Source organism: Crocodylus porosus, unplaced genomic scaffold (genome assembly GCF_001723895.1).
Source record: "Crocodylus porosus isolate Cpor-Errol unplaced genomic scaffold, CroPor_comp1, whole genome shotgun sequence".
NCBI classification, from domain to species: Eukaryota; Metazoa; Chordata; order Crocodylia; family Crocodylidae; genus Crocodylus; species Crocodylus porosus.
This window is the reverse complement of record NW_017728943.1, coordinates 2,869,918-2,882,357: the sequence shown is the minus strand read 5'-3', so window position 1 is coordinate 2,882,357 and position 12,440 is coordinate 2,869,918. Positions and strand designations below refer to the sequence as shown.

General features: G+C 41.9%; 1 protein-coding gene and 1 long non-coding RNA gene across 4 annotated transcripts in view; one reads left to right on the top strand and one right to left on the bottom strand.

Moving 5' to 3' along the window:
• Positions 1-317: 317 nt before the first annotated feature.
• The window catches only part of LOC109318951, a 21,366-nt gene continuing 9,243 nt past the window's right edge, over positions 318-12,440 (bottom strand). Inside the window, exons 2-3 of the long non-coding RNA XR_002103354.1 lie at positions 4,873-4,883; positions 318-601 (exon numbers count right to left, since the gene is read on the bottom strand). This is a non-coding gene — a long non-coding RNA (uncharacterized LOC109318951). The remainder of the gene's footprint in view (positions 602-4,872; positions 4,884-12,440) is intronic.
• KANSL1 (KAT8 regulatory NSL complex subunit 1) overlaps positions 1,019-12,440 on the top strand; it is a 172,704-nt gene continuing 161,282 nt past the window's right edge. For 2 of the 3 annotated variants that reach the window (XM_019548451.1, XM_019548448.1), the window contains exon 1: positions 1,019-1,297. The gene's annotated coding sequence lies outside the window, so the exon portion shown is untranslated. The remainder of the gene's footprint in view (positions 1,298-12,440) is intronic. The other variant, XM_019548452.1, reaches the window with a different exon arrangement.

The window sequence follows — 12,440 nt, the reverse complement described above, 5'->3', positions numbered from 1 at the left end:
GGGGATGGAGAAGGGAGCAGGCCAAGTGCTGGGAGCAGGGATGGGGCAGCGGGGATCTGGCGGGGAGGTCTCCTCTCTGCACCGGCGGGTGCTGAGAAACCACAGGATTGCCTCCCTGCAGAGCAGGCTTTTAGAAAGTGTCTGCTTTAACGTGCTGGATTTGAAAAGGGTTTTGGGTGCTTGGGACACAGTCCCCTTGTAACTTCCCAACTGCAGTGAACCTGAGTGAGGCATTTGAGTTTTCAGTGCTTTTCAGCCCTTGTGGTTTTTAATCAGGCTTTACATTGTGATGGCTTGTTGCGGGGAATTTTTTCCCCTTATTTTACATTTAAACAATTTTCAGAAGCAAAAGAAATCAAGAGCTGGCATTGCAGGAGCAATAGCTGCATGGGACTAAGGGCTTCAACACTACGTTTGAGGAAATGGGGTAGAAAAGATGTCTGTTGTTCCTTCTGTCTCTTGTTTTGGCATCCCCATTTTACTCAAACAATTAAACAAAACTATCAAATTCCAAGCTTCCAGATGAATGCTTTGTATTTAGCTTGTCTAACTTGATCCCAGTTATAGTTGGTCAAATAAAAAAAATTAACCAGAAAAAAGCCTTGCATTACTCTAAAACTTCCAGGTGGCACTCCAGAAAGTTGTGTTGTTTTGTTTTTGTTTTTAAATCATTTTAACACCCCCTCCCCTACACCTTCCCTGTTGCTCCTCACTAAGGTCTAAATAAATGGTAAAAACATTTATTTTCAAAAGTCAGTACAGATTATTAAATATGATGGGAAATTAAGTGGTTCAGGTAATACAAAGGGAAATCCAACAAATGTGGTTTTCATTAGTCTGAGGAAGTTAGGCACCCAAATCTTGATCTCCTTCACATTCTTTTGGTTCCTCTACTTAAATTGTTGATCTATATATACCATGTACAGATTTTTTTGTATTTTCCAGTTGCTTTGGCTTAAAGGGTACTGGAATGCGTTGGTGCTCAAGTTGCTGTGTTTTATTGTAGCGCTCACTTGTGTACTGTATTCTGTATCTGTGGCAAGAAATATTTTTAATTGTATCCTCAAAATCTTTTTTTTTCTTGAGGGAAGTTGAATATTGTCATATATGTTTTGTTTGTAAGCTATATTTATTTCCTCTGTCTTAATATATTCTTGTTCTAGATACCAAGTTTCCACTTCTTAAAATAAGCTAATAGTGCATGGTTGCATCTGGAAGAATTAAACTCCCTTGCTCCTCTATCCTGATCCTTTTCTGAATTGCTGTAGACATGGATTCTTCCAAGATGGTCTGCAAGGTAGGACCTCTAATTCTTTCAAACTTGTAGTGGCACATTTTTCTTAAAGATCTGTTAAACATTCAGAACCATCTGAACTGTGAAAATCATCATGGTATTTACAGGGTCTGTTCAGAAATCAGATGATATTATTTATGTCCAGAAGAAACTTAAGAAGTGGGTTCTCTTTGTAATTTTTTTATGGCAGATAATCTTAAAATGGAGATGTGGGAATGTGTCTAGAAATGTAGGGTTTTCTACAATGTTTTTGAATTTTTTTTAACACATGCAGGTGTTTTTGTATGTGTGTGCTTCTTGATATTCAGCCTAATTTTCCTGGTCTTGTACCTGAAATTTCTGGTACACTGATTTGACACACCCAGAATTTTATTATAGCTACCATAAAAATGGTCTCTCTCCCTGTTTTATACACTTTTCAAATGCTTGTATATGCCTATTGTGTTCTTTGTTGACATGATATTTGCTTTGAAGAAGTAGAGCATTATATAAATAGCACTAATGATGTACGGTCTACAGCTGTCTTTTGCCAATATATTTGCATATAATTAAAACTTAAGATGAAACCATAAAAAGGTTAAGGACCCTAAAAAGGAAAGACTCGTAATCTTGCCCTTGGCTGGATTTCTTTCTTTTCTCCATTGTTTTGACATCCAGCTTTCTTTTTTCTTCCCCATCTAAGCTAGACAGGCCAAATGTAATTCTACTGAAGTCTGGGTCATACATAGGACTGAACATACAAAAACACGTTCTAACAGAAAATCTTTATTAAATGCATTGGACAAGTCAGCACTTCTGCCTGAGGAACACTAGGGCAACAAACACCTGTAAAATGTGCACATTATAACTATAGTTTGTTTGTTTTTTAAACTATTAATTTTCATTGTTTTCTCCAAGTTTTGGAAGTTGCCACTAGGTATTAGTCTGAATCATAGATTCATAGAAGTAGGGTCGGAAGGGACCTTGTAGATCTTCAAGTCCGACCGCCTGCCTGGGCAGGAGAAAAACTGGGCTCAAATGACTCCAGCCAGGTAGGCATCAAGCCTCTTCTTAAAGACCTCCTGCTTTTGAGTGAAACTGATAGGAGCTGAAGGTACAAGAATGCCTCTGAAAAGTAGGCTCTAAAGGTTTTTTTGAGAAATATATTAACCAAGTTAAAAAATGCCATATATGAAAGAATTAGTATCTTTTAATGGATTAACTAGACAAAAGCTTGCTGTATGGATATGTACGATTTGACACTGATATCTGTGAATCCTTAAAATGTCTTTATCTTTATGAGTTAAATGTGATAATTTAAAGCAGAAAAAATATCTTTGGCAGGATGTTTTACATTAAAACACAAACAAATTTCTAGTTAGGTTACTGCAGAAAAGTGAACTCGAAGGTGACAGAGCAGTTAAATTATTGAAATTCAAAGGCCAGCAGGCATTAGTGAAATGGCATTAGTTTCATGTCAGCGTCATGTTTTTGCTTGGAAATGCTGTTAATGATACTTGAGTTGAGGAGCTGGAACTATTGTTGGTAGCTTGAGAGAAAATCAAAAACGGTGGTTATGGAAGGGTTAGAGTCATCAGGCTTCCTTTACTGGAAGTAGGATGTTCAGGAGCAGGAGGTAGAAGATGGTGAAAGGAAATTATTTCTACCTTTTTGGTAGTCAGCGGAGGCTGGAAGAGAGGGTGTGTTTGACAAGCAGCTCAGGCACGTGCTAGTAAGAGAATGATGGGAAGTCCCTGAGCGAGGTCCAGGGAAGGAATGTTGGGAAGATTTTCATCTCCCTCCCATCGTTCCTGGAGAGGGTGTAAACTTCTCACAAAGGGGGTATCCCTAGATCTTGTTTGTATTTATGTGGGTATAGTCCTACCTTGCTTGGCTCTTGCTGTGCTGCTGGATTCTCTGCCTAGTAGATATCTTGAAGCTTTCATGTCCTATAACTGGTTTATTTCCTCAGTAGGTTTGTAGTGGGATACTGTAAGCTAATGAGAACTCATTATAAATCATGAGCTTGTAATGCAGAAGAGTAGGTCATCCTTAAGCACAGCTCCCAAATCTTTTATGTGAAATGTTATGCATCACACACCAACAGGAGGCAGAATTAATTAGTTGATGGGAGAGAGTCACAAAAATCTAGCTTTGTCATCCTCACCCCCCAACCCCTCCCCAACAGAACAGGAGGAGGAATGCCATGTGTATGTATAGGGGGGAACAGTGCAGGGACTTCTGTTCCTCCCTGCACTTACCAGGTATGGGAGTAGGCACACATTCTTGCTTGGCTTCTCATATTAGAAGGTGCAGGAAGAGCCAAGAGTTGCCCCTCCCACTATAGTATGTGTATGGGATGCACACCCAATCCTTCTGACTGTAGCAGACTAGTAGTGATATCAGGGTTATGGGGCTCCTAATGGGCCCAACCACTTTTTCATCATATTGTCAGTGGAAAGAGCCATATAATATCAGACTCTTCACTCTCTTCCTACCTCCATCAGTAGGGGAAGCACAGACTTCAGGCCATAACAAAAGCATTAATAGAAAAAGTGGGCAGCAAATAAAGCTTGATATAATGACCTCTTTCCCTTCATGCTTTCTCCACTGATGAGGACCTGGATAGGCTGAAGTAGACAGACAGTACAAGGCCTCTTCCCCTTGCCTTGTGCTGCAGTGAGAGATCCAGCAGGCACTGAGAAACTTGCAGGCAACACTGAAATCTAGGGTCTGAAGGGAATGCAAATTCAGCTACCTCCTAGAATAAAAGCTCTGTCAGCATCAGTCTGCTCTCTCATTGCACTTGTACGCTGTGTGAAATTTTAGTGAGACAGAAGAGGTGAATGTAAAGGCCTTTTGCAAACTTAACACTTTGGTAGCTATGTTTCAGATAGGCACTTGCAATTTACTGTTATTCCAAAATGCAGGTTTCTGTTTAAAATGGAATTTGTACAACCTGATATGGACTGAAGTGCTCCATCAAGACTCTTTCTCTGTAAATATTTCCCATAGTCTGCAAACCCAAACAACAATAGTAGTATGTTAGGGTTAGATCCAGTTTGCTTTTAGAAGCAATGAATGTCTAACCTAATGAATAAAGAGTACTGGAATCATGCCCCTATGGCCTAGGCCAGGGATGGTCAATCTGTGACATGTCCTACACGGGTATTGGCAGCAACCATTAGGGAGGGAGCAGAAAGCAGAGTATATCAGGCAGGAGAAGGGGATTGGAGTAGCATTCAGGCAGGGCATAATCTGTGGTACACCTGCCAGAAAGGTTGGCCCCCCCGCTTCCCTAGTGGTTATAACTCACCCTGGGAGTAGCCTAGATTCTGATCTCCCTTCTCAGAGAGTGTTTTAATCATTAAGTTGCTGGGCAAAAAAGATGGATATTATTATTACTTGCATTATCTTTTTTAAATTTGAATTTTACTGTCGACATGTGCTGGGATTGGGATTTAGGTTTCTCACCAACACCAAATTAGATTGCAGTGGAGTTTAGGAAAGACTTAAGTGATGCTTTAGGACATGATAAAAAAGTCTACCTGTAGAGGCCTTGGGAAATTTGCTGTCCAAAGCAGAAGATTAAAGTTCACTTTGACACCTACTGAATTTTGTGACTTGTAGAGTAGGGCCAAACTGGATTGCTCTTTGGAAATTAAGCAGTTACATTTAACTAAGGTAATATTGAGACTCTTCTGAAATCAGGCTGGATCTCGCCCTTAATGCAGAAGATGAAGTAGTAAAAAAAAAAAAAAAAAAAAAATATACATTTTAAATTAAACTGACCACTTCAGTCTTGCTGTCTAGTCTGAGGGAGTAAAAAGTAAACAATGAGCATTAATTGTGAAAAGTAACAGACTTCTAAAACTAGTGTTAATTTAAGCAGGGGTGTCAAAAGATACAGCCATTTCACTTGGCCTGCAGGTCTTCTGTAGGGGTGGGGGATTTCATTCTCTTCTCTCCAGCTAAAAGACGCATAACTATGGCTCATATTTAAATAATCGATTAAAAAATGAATATGCAGTCATTTGAGTAACGCTGAATTTCTTCAGAGTTTCCAACAGTACAAGTTAAAGTAAACCTCCACCCCCCCCCTTGTATTTTGATCATAAGGAAAATAATACCTTGAGAAACATCCAGATACTTTAGGCATAGACTCCTTAAGACAAGAGCAAACAATGGATCTGTTGGTTTTTTTTTAATTAAATTTCTACATCAGGATAACCAGTTTACTTACAGCTTTAGAACAAAGAAAACTGTTTTTCAGATAATTTAGTTTTTTTGTATGAGGTGTTTATTCTGTCCTTGACTAAGTTATGTAAATCAAAATTTATCCAGTGATCTTGGAGGCTCAGCAAGTCAACCCATCACCATTCACAGTAATATGTTGGTAAAGAATAGAATATGCATCCCTTCATGCTATCACATGGGTGTTCTTTGGAGAACTTGCTAACTGGGTTAGTTACTAGTGACTATGCTTTTGCTTTAATGCTGTAGAGAAATATTTGAAAAACAATGGTCTTGCCATTGTGTTTTGGATCCTTTGTAATAAATAGCTTGGCTGTATTTTGTTTTGGAAACAAAGTCTTGCAGCTTCTGACGGCATATGGGCCAGTGACACTTTTGAATTGCTGCTTTTTGTTGGAATCCTATGGTTAAAGCTGGAAGCCAGGATGGAAAAAACTGAAATTGTATTAGGTAACTGAGACTCTTCAGAGAGGCTGGTAATTCAGTGTTCTCCTGCAACCTGTTCTTGCTGTCTTCTGTTTGTTCTTCAAGCAAACAGTTGTATTTACAAGCTCAGTTTTGCTGTGTGTCAGATTCTTCTAAGTTAGTGTCTTGAGTTTCCTATTTTTGAGACCTATCAAAACTGAAATCTCCCTAGTCAAAATATGGCGTTTTATTGTGCCATGCACTGTATACACACAACAAAAAGACTGTCTCTATCCCAGTGATCCTACAGTTTTATGGTGCTTCAGATTAATGGGTGGTGGCAATAAACCCATGTGGGAATGCAAGGTAACTGTCAGTTATGATTAGCGTAATAAGCAGCAGTCATAGCACACCAGCTGCCCAACCATTGTTAGTGTTTTTTAAGCTTCACAGCAGGGAGAGGGTTTTAAGGAGAGATTTAAAGGGAGATAATGTGGTAGATCTGCAGATTTTATGAGGAGCCCCTCCTACACTTGAGTGGCATGGGAGAAATCATTAAGATGTTTGAGGGGAAAATTGGATTCTTGGGTAATAAAGGCTGGTAGTATAGTTGGGAGAGCAAAGGCAGGGGTCAATTGTTTGAAAGCATTTAAGAGATCATATGTAGGATGAAGTTAAGATATGAACAGCTTTACAAAGAGGGGGGAAAAAAGACAAATGCTGGTAGTTTGTGTTGAATGTGATGGAGAAACAACAGCAAGTCCTGGGGGCTGAAGAATGGGGGCTAAATAGTCGGTATGCATATGGTTTTGTGGCAAAATAGGAAATACTACTAATGAAGAGCTATTTGGCAGGGTAGGGTTGTAAGAAGGCACTTGTCAAGGCTACATTTGCAGTATTCAAGGAGATAATGATGAACTAGGCAAGAATTTTAGCTTGGGTGACAGAAGATGTTGAGCTCCCTCTTCCTGCTGAAGAATAAAGGTTTAAACCTGGCTTAGACATAGGGAGCTAGAAATTAATGTGCATGTTTTTCAGTTTATCAGAGAACTCCGTACAGAATGGAGAGGGAATTGGAAACTCTCAGACATTTTCATCCATTACCGTGGGAAATGGTCTTCACTACTGCTACAACTCTGGTTTCCAAGACAGTGTTTTTCCTGTTTCTGTGGTGTTTATTGTCTGAAGACATGCTGCTGTTGATACCATTATCATTAAAAGAAGGCAGCTTCTAATTCTCTGCTAATTTTAAGTTCTAGATTGGTTGTTAAAAATGTGTCCAGAACTGTTTCTTTTATTGTAAAATCCTATGTTGGTTCAGTACCCTGCTGTTCCAGATAGCAATCTTATTGTATCAGTGGGAAATAGATCTAGATCTTCATGTGAACATTTCTTCTAGCTAGGTCTTCATCAGGTGACTGCACTCAACACGTTTTGTTAACCTTAAGTCAATATAATTCTTGAGTAGTCCAGTTCTATACTTGATCCAATATTGCTGAGAATCCTTCACCTTGATGAGCACATTTCTTGATCTGACTGAAGAGTTCAGTGCAAGTTTGCAAGACTGCCTGAAGAAGTTGTTAGGACCATTCCATGCAGGACCTGGAAAAAAAGCAATCTCTTCCTCTAGGGACACTTGTTTTACTGGGACATTGAAAAACTAAAACAAAAGGGGGAGGGTTATGACTGCAAGAGACAGAATCTTTACAGGAGCATGGTGACCAGGTGAAGTGACAGACCACTGGCACCCCCATCCCCCTGAATCAGCCTTATCTTGAAAAACATTTAAATATCTGCTTATGTCTAACTTAAATTGGGCTACTTAGCACAAGTTGCTGCTAATCTTTAGCCTCTGCTGTGGGGCTGGCTATTGGAGTGAATAGAAAAAAGATAGGAAGTTACATAAGCCAGGAGTTCTGTGGCTGAAAGCCACGCTAAATGGTGAACAGACTATCATTTGATTTACTAATCAAAAGTTGTACTTTTTAAAATTACAATAACTAGCTCTTACATAATGCTTTTCCATCCATAGATCTTAAAGAGCTTTACAAAAGAGGGGTATCACTTTCAAGACTTTAACAGTGGCCAGTGGGGCAGAAGGGACTTGTGCAAGGTCACTCAGCAGGCCAGAATCAGAGCCAGGAATCTGATTCTGGTCTCCTGAGATTCAGTCCAGTGCTCCACTTTTGGCCACAGTGGCTTGGAGACAACATGGTCAGAACTTGTCTAAACATAAATTGTCCTGAGGACAGAAGGTAGTTGTCTCAAGCTACTGTTTGCTTGGAAGCTGCTGAATGCTCCCCCTTCTATCCCCAAAGGCAGAGTTCTTTAGGAATTCACTCCATCCATCTGTGCCCCTGATTCACAGTAGGATTTATCTGGTGTAAATCATTTGGCAAATAAGCTCCATACAGTTGATTGCAATAGCAATACCATGCCAGGGACAGAGAATTTTGATTCTTTATAGGTGAAGATTTTAGCAAGGCTTTTTACATTGTCTTCCACAACACTTGTGCAGGAAAGCTAAGGAAATATGGGCTGGATGAACGGACTGTAAGGTAGATAGAAAACTATCTGGGGCATTGGGCTCACAGAGTAGTAATCAGTGGCTCCATGCGTAGTTGGCAGCTGGTATCAAGCGGATTGCCCCATGGGTCTGTCTTGAGGCTGGTTTTATTCCATATTTTCATCAGTGACCTGGAAGATGGGATGGAGTACACCCTCAGCAAGTCTGCAGATAGCACCAAGCTGGGGGGAGTAGTAGATACACTGGAGGGTAGGACTAGGCTTCGGCATGACCTAGACAAATTGGATTGGGCCAAAAGAAATCTCATGAAGTTCAACAAGGACAACTGCACAAAGTCCTGTACTTGGAACAGAACAATCCCATGCACCAGTACAAGCTTGGGGCTGACTAGCTGGGTAGCAACTCTGCAGAAAAGGAGCTGGGGGTTACAGTGGACAGACAATAAACTGGATATGAACCAGCAGTGTGCCCTTGATGCCAAGAAGTCTAACAGTATACTGGGATGAATTGGTAGGTGTGTTGCCAGTAGGTCCAGGGAAGTGATTATTCCCCTCTGTTCAGCACTGCTGAGGCCACATTGAATTCAGTTTTACCCCTGTTGTTGTCCGTCCCCCCCAGAGGATGTTGACAAATTGGAGAGTCCAGTGGAGGGCAACAAAAATGGTGAGGGAACTGGGGCACACAACTTATGAGGACAGGCTAAGGGAACTTGGCTTATTTAGTTTAGAGAAGAGAAGACAATACTGAGGAGGGATTTAATAGCAGCCTTCAACTACCTGAAAGGAGTGGGGGGGAATCAAAAGAGGATGGAGTTAGACTGTTCTCAGTAGTGGCAGATGACAGAACTAGGCGGAATCTCCATCCTTGGAGGCTTTCTAAGACCCAGCTAGACAAAGCTTTGGCTGCAATGATCTAGTGGGGGATGGTTCTGCTTTGAGCAGGGGGTTGGATTAAATGACCTCCTGAGGTCCACTTCAAACCCTAATTTTCTATGATTGTGAACCACCTGGCATATTTAAGGAGCATCACTGATGATGATAAACACCTGTACAGTGTTTTTGAACACATCAAATAGTAGATGCTTCTTAATTTTCAACTGACTTGAACTGTTTCATACTCATGGAGTAAGTATGATCATTTTACCAATGGCAGACTGAAATGTAGAGAGGTTATGAGGCTTATCCAGGACTGTCAGTGCTGCAGCCTAACTTAAAAGATCCTTTGCAAACTATTTTTAGATGTGGCTTCTGTTGTTCCACCTACTATTCAGATGAGGATTATGATACAGGATGAGAGTCAGCAGGGCAAAAATGCAGCTTCTTTACCATTATATAGGGAAACCCTCTTCCAGTCAGCTACAAGTGAAAATACTTGCTAGGACCTAGTCCTGTAACAACTTAAATCATATGCTTGTTTTTAAGCATCTGAACAGTCTCACTAAAATGTTAGTACAGATGCACATGTGCATAAACACTTCAGAGTCAAGATCTGATTACCTGTTAGCATGGAAACTTATCTGCACAGCGCAGGGGCTGTTGTATAGCAGTATGATCTTATTTTATGCTAAGAGGCCTCTGTATATTGCTCTGATGGTGGGTATTTTAATTTACACAAGCAGCAGCAGCAGTTTAATACTAAAGAATCTAGTGATATGAATGAGAATCAGATCTACAACATAAAAATTGTATGGGTCTGGACACTTCCTAGTAATTATGATGTATTAAATATAACATCACAGTATTAAGTTCTGCATTATCATAAACGGATGAAAAATGCAAAGTTAGCTCTTAGGATGCAGGACTCAGAATCATCCTGAAAGTTCTAAGTAGAATTTAACTTGGATCTATCTCCTACCTTCTTTTGTCCTTAACAAGGTCCCTAGTATTACTTTGTAAGGATAGCAATATCTTCTTCAGCTTCACAACTTACCTTGTGGACACCCCTCTCCCCCCAGGTTGCTGTCAGTGTGCCAGTACCTCTGGCCTTGGATACTAACAGAGGACACCTGGGTGAAGGAACTGTATCCAACCCAGTAGGGAATGGAGGTGGGACACTTCCAGTGGAGACAACATTGGCTTTTCCCAAGAATCATGGTCTGTTTCCTGGCAGTGCCTCTCACACAACCATACCTCCACCCTTTCCAGAAGCCCACCAGAAAGACAAGACTATTCATTTTCCTCAACCATTGTAAAGTTTTAGCTGTGCCCATCTTGGGCTTACCGTGGTGATATTGGGACCATCAAATCTTTTGTTTAACCTGTTTCTTGTGGAGAATGAAGGAAATTTCTGCTCTGTTAACTGAAAAGGCATCGGAATCAGATCCTGATTTACAACAGTCTGTTGTTCATTTCGGTTAAACAGGGGTTACACAAAAACAAGTGTAACCCGTTTTCATCCAAACCTGTCCCTGAAGCTTTAAGCAGTGACTTAAAATCCCATCCTCCTTTAATCAATCAGAAGCAGCTTCCTTGGTAACTGTCATAATCCATTTGACTTACTCGTAGGAAAATCAGGGAGATGAGACCAGAATAACTAGTATAAAAGCAAGCAGGGAAAAATGTAAAATAGCCATGCATAGGAGCTAAGATACCTTGCAGGTTACAGATAACTTGTTTGACTAGGAAGGCCTCTTTCACTAATCAGATCCATACGGGCACACAGATTGCGCATCTGATTGAAAGAACGAGGCCCAAAGAATTAACTAACCACTGAAGTATATTATTACTTAAGATGTGTATAAAAATATCAGCTAAAATGAACTATCCGTTCTACAAAAATAAAGGAACTCTGCCTTGAAGGAGGTAAAAACTTATGAAGCTCAAACAGACAAAAGGGGGGGAACCAACATAATTGAGGTGATAAATGTGCTCCCATAGTCTGCAGTGACTTGGTCAAAGTAATATTTGGTTTTGCTTTTAATCAAGACTAGAAAGAAATGTAAGCATTTTGCATCCAGCCCCTCTTCTGTCTTATTTAACCCAGGCCTAATTTAATTTTCTATCTTTTCAGTATTGTAGTATTGCCCTTGGCTATTTTCTAGTAACCCCCTACTAATAAACTTCCTACAGGAGGCAGAAAATGATATGCAAAAAAAAAAAACTTTTCCTCCTTCCCTGTTATCAGGAAACTCTTTAGGTTCTCTTTTGGGGAAAAACACATACTTCAAACCTATGCTTTTCAGGATTTCTTCACTCATTTTTTTTGCAGCATGAAGCAGTGATTAATTCCACACCCAGTCGGAAGGTTGTGTTGCAACAGCTGGTCTCTTTACCTGTTGTGCAATGTTAAGACAGTTGCGTCATGTTGATGGTCTCTCATAGTGCCTGCTTGCTTTCCTGCCAAGAAGCGGCAAAGAGTGAAAAACCCGTCGGGTGCAGCTAGTAAGCAACGTGCATAAGATTCAACCCGAGCGTAAGCCTAGCTCTGCTCGCAGTGCCTTCAGTGAAGGGCCCTTTTCCGTCCTCGTAAGCTTTTGAGCAGCAGGTCAGGCAGACGCGGGGCAGGGATGGCTCTGGAGAGCGGGGGGGCCAGCGCGGAGGAGCTCCTGGGGTCCCTTCCAGTCCTGCTCTGACGAACCGCGCCCAGTGCTTCAGGGGTGTCCACGGCCGGACCGGGCCTCTGCAGAGCGGGGCTGCGGCACGAGTCCGCTTTCGCGGGCGGCTCCTGGACGCGCCCCGAGGCCCCGGCTCTGCTTTTCCCGCCCCTGGCTGCGAGCCCGCGGCCCCGCTCCTGCGGCTCGGCCGCCTCCGCGCTAGAGCCGGGCCTCACCCGCCTAGGGCCGCGTGTGGCTGCCGGACCCGGGGGCGCCTGCGCATTAGAGCGGCGAGGCGCGGCGCCCCCTGGCGGCCGGCCGGTGCCCTGCGGGGAGCCGCCGCCTGCACCGCGGTGTGGGGGGGAGGATGCGGCCCGGACAATAGAGCGGGGCCGCCCCGGCCGCAGGTGCGTGGCTCTGCGGGGCAGCCAGGGCGGGTGCTGCACCCG